This window comes from Rattus norvegicus, chromosome 17 (assembly GCF_021556685.1).
Source record: "Rattus norvegicus strain SHRSP/BbbUtx chromosome 17, alternate assembly SHRSP_T2T, whole genome shotgun sequence".
Lineage (NCBI taxonomy): Eukaryota > Metazoa > Chordata > Mammalia > Rodentia > Muridae > Rattus > Rattus norvegicus.
Genome location: NC_141550.1, coordinates 41,719,670 through 41,727,581, shown reverse-complemented (window position 1 = coordinate 41,727,581; position 7,912 = coordinate 41,719,670). Strand labels below are relative to the sequence as shown.

Genomic DNA, 7,912 nt, shown 5'->3' with positions numbered 1-7,912 from the left:
GTTGACTTTTTCCCTTTACAAACTGACCAAAAAGATTGATACTATGTAATAATAGCTAAGTAAGGAGAAAGAAGATGGTATCTTCAGGTGGTATTGGTGGTTCAGTGGTAGGATTCTCGCCTGTCACGCGGGAGGTTCGAGTTTGAGTCCTGGCCAGTCCATAGCGAAGCATTTATAAAGATTTATTTTAAATAAAACCACCAGAAAGAAACAAAACAAGGACAACAGAACAAAAACAAAACAAACAAGCAAATAAAAAGAGACGCCAAAATGAGTTTGGGTCCAAAACTTCAGGGATTTGGTAAGTTCAAGCTTTTGCAAGATTGCTATTAAAAGTTCTGACATTGAGTGTGTTTTTTGTTCTCTAATCCGAAATAATTTTTATCAAGCTCCTGAGCTCTAACTTCAGCTGACTGATTTTCAGCAGAAAGAAATTCTAAATCGGCGAATTCGTTATTAACCTTTACATTCGTGTAAAGATATCAAGTCACTTTCTATATAGTGCTAAATAATTAATAGGAACGAACAGAATATCTTAGTCCTTAATAAAGATTTCAAAAGGATAGCTTTTTCCTTTTTTTCCTCCCCCTCACTCACGCGTCAGCAGAGTGGCGCAGCGGGAGCGTGCTGGGCCCATAACCCAGAGGTCGATGGATCGAAACCATCCTCTGCTAGGTGGTACCTTTTGGTCTTGATTCAAGGAAAACTTTCAATAAGGAATAGCAGAGTTCGCTAGTAGACTTTTGAGTTCTCAATTTTATGTATAAGAAACACAAAGTCAAATTTTATAAAAGCTACTTATTGTATTCAGTAAGGGCTCCTGAGAGAGCTTCCTACATTCACGATCTCTTTGTTCTGTGTCTCTGTCTGTTCTGAGAACGTTCATATCAGCCAAGTGTTTGGCTACATTTCCTGTCTCCAGCTTTCAATAGCATTGTATTTTAGTACGACGGTAAGTAGTCTACATCTGCTATTACATTTCAGAAATATCGTTTGAAAAATATTTATGGAATAACTTCTCATGGGAATATATACCGTAGGAGTGCACATTCTTGTAGTCGTGGCCGAGTGGTTAAGGCGATGGACTTGAAATCCATTGGGGTCTTCCCGCGCAGGTTCGAATCCTGCCGACTACGTGCTTATGTTTTCTCGACAGGTGTTAAAAACCTGTCCCTACTACCAATATAAATATTATGAAACACCCAGTTTTCTTTGGTTAGGAACAGCATTTTATTCCAATTCCATCTTCTTCTTTTGAATCTAACAAGATGCAAGGTCGTGCCGGTTTGACATTGAAATATGTTTTTTGTCTGAACTCCAAATCCTCGCCTGCATTTAAACGCCAGCACATCGCACACACACTCCAGGGTTTATTTACTGTTTTGAAATAAATATTTCAAACACATTTTCGTTTGACTTGCCTCTAGATTGTTTCGAAAGACGAATTTCTGAGTCAAAATAGCAGACAATTTTCAAAACTGGCTAAATTTAATTTTAAAAATAAATAACCTTGTTGGACACCAATGGGAGGAGAAGCCCTCGGTCCTGACAAGGCTGGAACCCCCAGCGTAGGGGAATGTTAGTGGGGGAGTGGAAAGCGGGGGTGGTTGGGGAGGTGGAAGGGGAGGAGGATAGGATAGGGGATTATGGACAGGAAACCGGGAAAGGGAATAACATTTGAAATGTAAATTAAAAAATCCAATAAAAGTAAATAAAAAAATAATAGCTATCGCTATTTAAAAATTCCCAGACATTCTAACGCGTACAGACATTGCTGTTGTGGAGAAAAAAAATAAAAAAAATATTATTAGCATTATATAAGTAATCGATCCACTGTTAAATGCGGATAAGGACGAAGAAAGAAGATAGTTAAATAGGTAAAGAAATTTATTTTATATCCTAAAGTATTAGTGAATTCTCCTTTTTTCTTGTGTGGACACTTTTTCCTGTAAATTTCAGTGTAGCAAATGTTGATAACTTTGGTCTGGCAAAATCATAGTTCTCATTTTGCAAGGAAGAGTTGTTTTCTAGCAGTACAGTAATGTTTCAAATCCAGATCACAAAAACATTATGAATCAATTTTCCAACTCTTGGTCTATTATCTACCAAGGACATACAGTGTCATGGGCCCCATGGTGTAATGGTTAGCACTCTGGACTTTGAATCCAGCGATCCGAGTTCAAATCTCGGTGGGACCTAATGTTAATTTTGGCGCATTTCCTTTAGAATTTGTCTGTGTATCCATAGCAAGTTTAGAATCCTCAAGTTCGATGGCGTCCGAACATTTTCTCTTCTCATCTATCCACCCCTTCAAGATACTTTACTTCTATACTTACCCTTATCTCTCAGCTGAAGTTTTACCAGGAACCATTTTTGTTGGAAACTTCAGTTTCTAATCGGGCAAAGTTTTGTGCAGATGCGAGAGTTAGGGATGCATCTTGTTTATACTGGAGCTGAATTCCTGTCTAAAGGACTACTCATTACGGTTTGAACGTCAATAGATTTTATATATGAATTTGGATCTTACAAGATAGAACAGGTGAGATATTTCTTGTCTGAGGTAAACTTGTCACAAATTAAAATCTAATTTACAAGTTGAGATTAAAACACATGTAAACATACTTCAGGTAGTTTGTCATAGAGAATGACGTCTCATGTGTGGCCCCATGGTGTAATGGTTAGCACTCTGGACTTTGAATCCAGCGATCCGAGTTCAAATCTCGGTGGGACCTGTTTTCCTTTGTTTTCTTACATTTCTTTCAATGAGTGGATCCTCTTTCTCAATTCTGGCCTATGTTAAGTGTATGTGTAGTCAGAGAGCCGTTCAAGTGTCGATGTTTTCACTCAGCAATCTTTTCTCCGGAGTCTCTTCAAAATATGTTTTCGGATGCAAAGAGAAATGTCAGCAACAAGCTAACACTAGTTATCAGGAGCTATCAGTGACTGTATAAAAATTATATGGTATGGGTTCTATGTTATACTCTAAAATGTGTCCAGTCCATGATATGTTTCTCCTTCCTCTACCTCCACATCTCAAGTCTCTTTAATCATCCATTAGCTCTCCTTCAGAATGTATGCACCTAGCTGCAAGTGCTTTCATTTAAAAAAATTTTTTTTCCTTTGCCTCAAAGCTACTCAAAGCAAAACTGGCTTGTTACCATGGACTCTGTCTTGGAAAGGTTTGGGGTACAGTGGTACAGTGTGTTTATCTTAAGGCTTCTCTTATTTGAGACACCATCTAAGCACCTATACTCACCTGTTGACATTATTTAGATTAACTGTCTATTGAAAGTGTATATCAGACTTTCAGTAGTTATCCAGCTTAAGGCACTCAAATTATAATGTCTAGCAAGTGGACTCCAAGATTCAGTAGATCTGTCTCTTTTGGTGTTCTGGCTTTTCATTTTCACTCAAACTAGGAATCTACCCAGCATGCATAGACACAGCTTCAGACTTACACTTTCTCTTCTCAAGAACGAATCCTAGCCCCTTGGGTAAAGGAAGCCCTAGCAACATCACCCACCTTTCTTATTTTCCTTACTTATTCTTGTTAAAACACACACTTTCTCCTGCCCACCCCCACCCCCTTTTAGCAATTGCATTTGGTACAGAAGAGAAAGAGAAACATATTCTCTGGTGTCCAGAGACAGGCCTGGATGCTAGGGTCTAGCCTGAGACTCAAGAGTTGGCCCTAAGGTTTGTCTTCTGATGCTGTGTAACGTCACAGCTTCTCCACAGAACACTGACATTTTTGATTTCAATGAAATGAGGTAGAAATTTGATCTAACAACAGCAAAACATTTCGCATCTTGATACAATGATTAAAACAATCACTAAATATCTCCTGATAACTACTAATGAGAGATCACAAGTTTTACAGCCTTTCTTTCTACTGTTACCTTCTACATCAAGTCCACTCTGATACATAAGCCCATTTGTATTTTATCTTTTCTTTTTGTAATGAAACATTGTTCTTCCTTAGTATATCAGTTATACATTTTACTATTTAGGTATAGAACTTGGTAGCATCCAGCTAGAATGAAACCTCTTGGTCCTTCCTCCAAAGTGTAAGCATTTGCTGGGAAGCCCTTTCCTACACTTTCTTGCTGAGCCTTCCAGAGTTTCTTCTTATGACGCATTCTTCCTACTTGGGAGAAACAAATCCAATTCATCTGACTGCAAATATGTTTTTGGTGATCTTTGCTTGGTTTGGTGTGGAAACAGATAATAAGAAACGTATCAAATGTAAATACCAAATGATGAGTTTTGTCTCTTTTTTCCTCTGTAAACTAGACAAAACCAAGTCCTTTCCGATATCCCGTTAATTCTGTGTCTCAAAGTCCACAGCTTGTTAAGAACCAATGATAATTTAACATATCCCACCTCTGCTTCTTGGAGTCTAGGATTATGTCACCCAGTAGGCATTTAGTTCTATTGGAAGTATACTTGGGAGCAAAGAGAGATACGTCATAATGCCAATGCTGAAAGAATTAATATGTATGGCCTAAATGACAAAATCCAATCTGAGTTTTAAAACCAGAGTCATCATAAATGGTCTTTCTTATTCATTTCTGCTTCTGTGGCTATATTCAGATCCACTTCTCAGCAGTTTATTTATCGTTCTCTGATCAAACTAAGGGGGCCACTTATAGACAGTAAAGGCTTTGGTTTCATTAATTAAAAAGCCAAATTAAACTAATGGAATTTTCTTCCAAAAAAAAAAAAAAAAAAAAAAACAAAACCCAAAAAACAAAAAAAGCCCAAAAAAACCAATCCTTATAAATTCTAATTGCTCCACAACATAAAACCTATATCAAACACTGTGTTGATGTGACGAGGTGGCCGAGTGGTTAAGGCGATGGACTGCTAATCCATTGTGCTCTGCACGCGTGGGTTCGAATCCCATCCTCGTCGACGAGTTGTGCTCACTTGTGGGCTTGAGGTTTTAGCACCGGGTGTTGAACACAACATTTTACTTTGCCAAGTTTCTCTTCCAAAACACTTATCCGCGTTGTCACTTCCTTGGAGCTTTATCTGGTAGATTTCCTCACTGTTTCTTTTCAGGACCAAATTAGTTCTCCATATGTCTTTATGTACCCCTTGATTTACTCAATTTCTTATTTTCGCGATTTCAGGCCGGTTTATAGGTATGAAGTTGTCTCACCTTATAGTCTCCCACCATTCTTCCACCCGACTCTGCCTTTCACTGTTTCCTGACTTTGCCTTTTAGGCGTGGTTTCTTTCCCCTTCTGTTCCGGGGCATGATGTTCCTTCTGCTCTTTGGCAAAAAAAAAAACTTGCCTTGAATTTCCTCCGTCAGAGAGTGTCGCTGTATTTTAAGGAGATCGTCTCAGGTATTCCAGTTTCTATTTCTGTCTTCTGTATTCTTACACGTACACCTTAATTTTAACACACCAGAAACCCAGAAAAACATCACTTACCTGCTTTTCCAGAAAAATATTGTGCACCCATAATAGAAACACAAAATTGGTGGGGAGGGATTACTAACAAAGATGGTCTCTGAAAAATCTTTCATCTCTTTGTCACTTGTCTCTTTTATAGATAAGGAAATTGAAGTAGAGTTGTTTTAGATCTATCACTTAAAGTGCTGAAGTCTTTCCAACAAGGTTCAAGTTTCCAGGTTCCCAGGGGATTTCAAAGCCTCACACGGGAACTGGAGATTGAGTAGCAATATGTTTTTGAGGTTTATGCACAGGATATATGGTTTGAAGACAGCTTTATTTCATTTGATCTTGTAAATGAACGCGTAGGAGGTGGCTATTCAGTTTGGGAGCAGTCGAGAGACTCCATAAAGTGGATGCTGTGCTCTGTCTCCGAGATACCTGAAGTCAGGAACACCTGAACAGGCCCATCCTGACCTGTTCCTGCTCTTTATGTTGAGAATACGTTACAATGGCTTTTTCTCTTTACCTTTTAAGTTTTACACACATCAAACATGTAACATATTTATAAAATAAATGCTTATAGACATTGCGTGTGTGTGTGTGTGTGTGTGTGTGTGTGTGTGTGTGTGTGTGTTAATGGAGGGATTTAAGGAATTAGAATTTTTTCTATATGTAATATATCTAGGGCACTGTCACTCTTATAGTAACACCTGAGTGAAGCTTTTAATTGTCTGAGCGTGTTAGAAAATAGGGAGGTGGAAGTAGGGGCAGTTTTCCCTTTCTGAGCCTTCCATCTTGAGAAAAGCCAGGCACAGTATCTACCTGTAATCCCAGCACTTGGTGGGTGGAAGAAGGTGAATTAGAAGTTCAAGAGCATCCTTGGCTATCTAGGGAATTCCAGGCCAGCCCAGTCTACATAAAGAGGGAAAGAGGGAGAGGGAAGGAGGGAGGGAGGGATCACTCTCTCTCTCTTTCTCTCTCTCTTATCAAACACATGGAAGACATTTTCAACCTGTTCAAGAAGTCCATTTTCAACCTGCTCAAGAAGTGGGGTGACTTAGAGAGTATGTGGAAAAGGTAGGTAAAACCTTAAGACCTCAGGCTCTGTGGGTCACCCCTACCCTTTTGAGATGCTCCATTTGTGTCTTTGGGAGTATTTTTTTTTTTTTTTCAGTTACAATAAACCTTGCTTGTTACAACTCTATGTGTTTGTACCTGGATTCTTCTCAGTGAAAGGACTGGATATAACTTTGGTAACCACAGCACCCATTAGTCTTTAAATTGCAGATCGAATATCTGATGCTTTATAATAGATTTAGTTCAAGCACTGAGATGGAGCAGGAACACATCACTTCTTGTTACTAGTGGACACCACTGAGCTCTGGTGGTGTTAGCACTTACCATGCAATATACACAACTAGCCGTGTCTGAATAATTGTCTCTTTGTTTCTTTCTTTGTTATTGCTGGGGATCAAGCTCAGGGCTTCATTTAGTGATGGGTAAATGCTTTACCATGGAGAAAAAAAATGTCCAGATCTTAAATTATTTCTAAAAAATAGAAACGAGTATAATAAATAGTTTGGCATTACCTGCCCCTAAATGAATTTCACTCTTGGAAGGAATGTAAATTACATATGTGATCTCAAAAGATCATGGACAATTTACATCAGAAACCTAAAGCCTGGTCTGTTGGCTAACACTCATAATCCCAGCATTTGGGAGGCTGAGGCAGGAGAATCAATCACCTTGGGTTCCAAGCCAGCACTGGCATTATATATCCTTTTGGATATAGAAATCACTCTGGTTATTTCAGTTTATATTATTCAGAAGGTCTCTTTCGACTAACGGGGAAGAAGCAAGTGACAACAGGTTAAAAATATTTTATCCAAGGTGACAATGAGCCACGTAAAGGAAAGAGTACTCAGGGACCTGTGTCTGTAAGTTTTCTATGGAGTGGTATGGGATTAGATGAAGACCTAGCAAATGTGTGTCGCTGACAAGAATACAGCTATGTCAAAGACTTCAATGCCTCAGATCCATGGGAATAGCAAAGCCTTCCTTGATTGAGCTCTGAGGACTGGAAAGGCCTTCCTAGTCAAGACTAATTGCATACAGAAACTATTAATCACAGTTTCCTCCAGATCTTTGCAGCCTAACACTGCTCCCCTATAGAAACGTTTTAACAAAACAAGATAAACCTGCCTGCCTTCCCCCCTCCCCCCAGCTATATCCAACAAATTCATTCATTTCCTGGCTGTTCTTCGTGCATCTCATCAGAGTGCACGCCTATGCCACCCCATCTTTTCTGTATGCCTGTCTATTGTTTCTTCTCCCCACAATGGATCCAATTAGGGCAGTCCTTAAGATCTGCAGGTCATTGTAATGTGTTTATATTTACTGGCTGTAGGAATGTGTAATGCAGCAACTGCTTATAACTGTAACTATTAGCAACGTAAATCAGAGGTTGGTCATGTACACTATGCTAAACAAAAGACCATTAACATTTA

The 7,912-nt window shown here is 38.9% G+C and overlaps 5 non-coding genes across 5 annotated transcripts; all 5 read left to right on the top strand.

The window, feature by feature from the left end:
• Nucleotides 1-602: 602 nt before the first annotated feature.
• On the top strand, nucleotides 603-674 carry Trnam-cau5 (transfer RNA methionine (anticodon CAU) 5). The gene has a single exon. It is a non-coding gene; the product is annotated as a tRNA-Met (tRNA).
• Nucleotides 675-1,054: 380 nt separating this feature from the next.
• On the top strand, nucleotides 1,055-1,136 carry Trnas-uga2 (transfer RNA serine (anticodon UGA) 2). Its single transcript has one exon. It is a non-coding gene; the product is annotated as a tRNA-Ser (tRNA).
• Nucleotides 1,137-2,126: 990 nt separating this feature from the next.
• Trnaq-uug3 (transfer RNA glutamine (anticodon UUG) 3) lies at nucleotides 2,127-2,198 on the top strand. Its single transcript has one exon. It is a non-coding gene; the product is annotated as a tRNA-Gln (tRNA).
• A 462-nt stretch (nucleotides 2,199-2,660) lies between these two features.
• On the top strand, nucleotides 2,661-2,732 carry Trnaq-uug2 (transfer RNA glutamine (anticodon UUG) 2). The gene has a single exon. It is a non-coding gene; the product is annotated as a tRNA-Gln (tRNA).
• Nucleotides 2,733-4,832: 2,100 nt separating this feature from the next.
• On the top strand, nucleotides 4,833-4,914 carry Trnas-gcu8 (transfer RNA serine (anticodon GCU) 8). Its single transcript has one exon. It is a non-coding gene; the product is annotated as a tRNA-Ser (tRNA).
• Nucleotides 4,915-7,912: the final 2,998 nt, after the last annotated feature.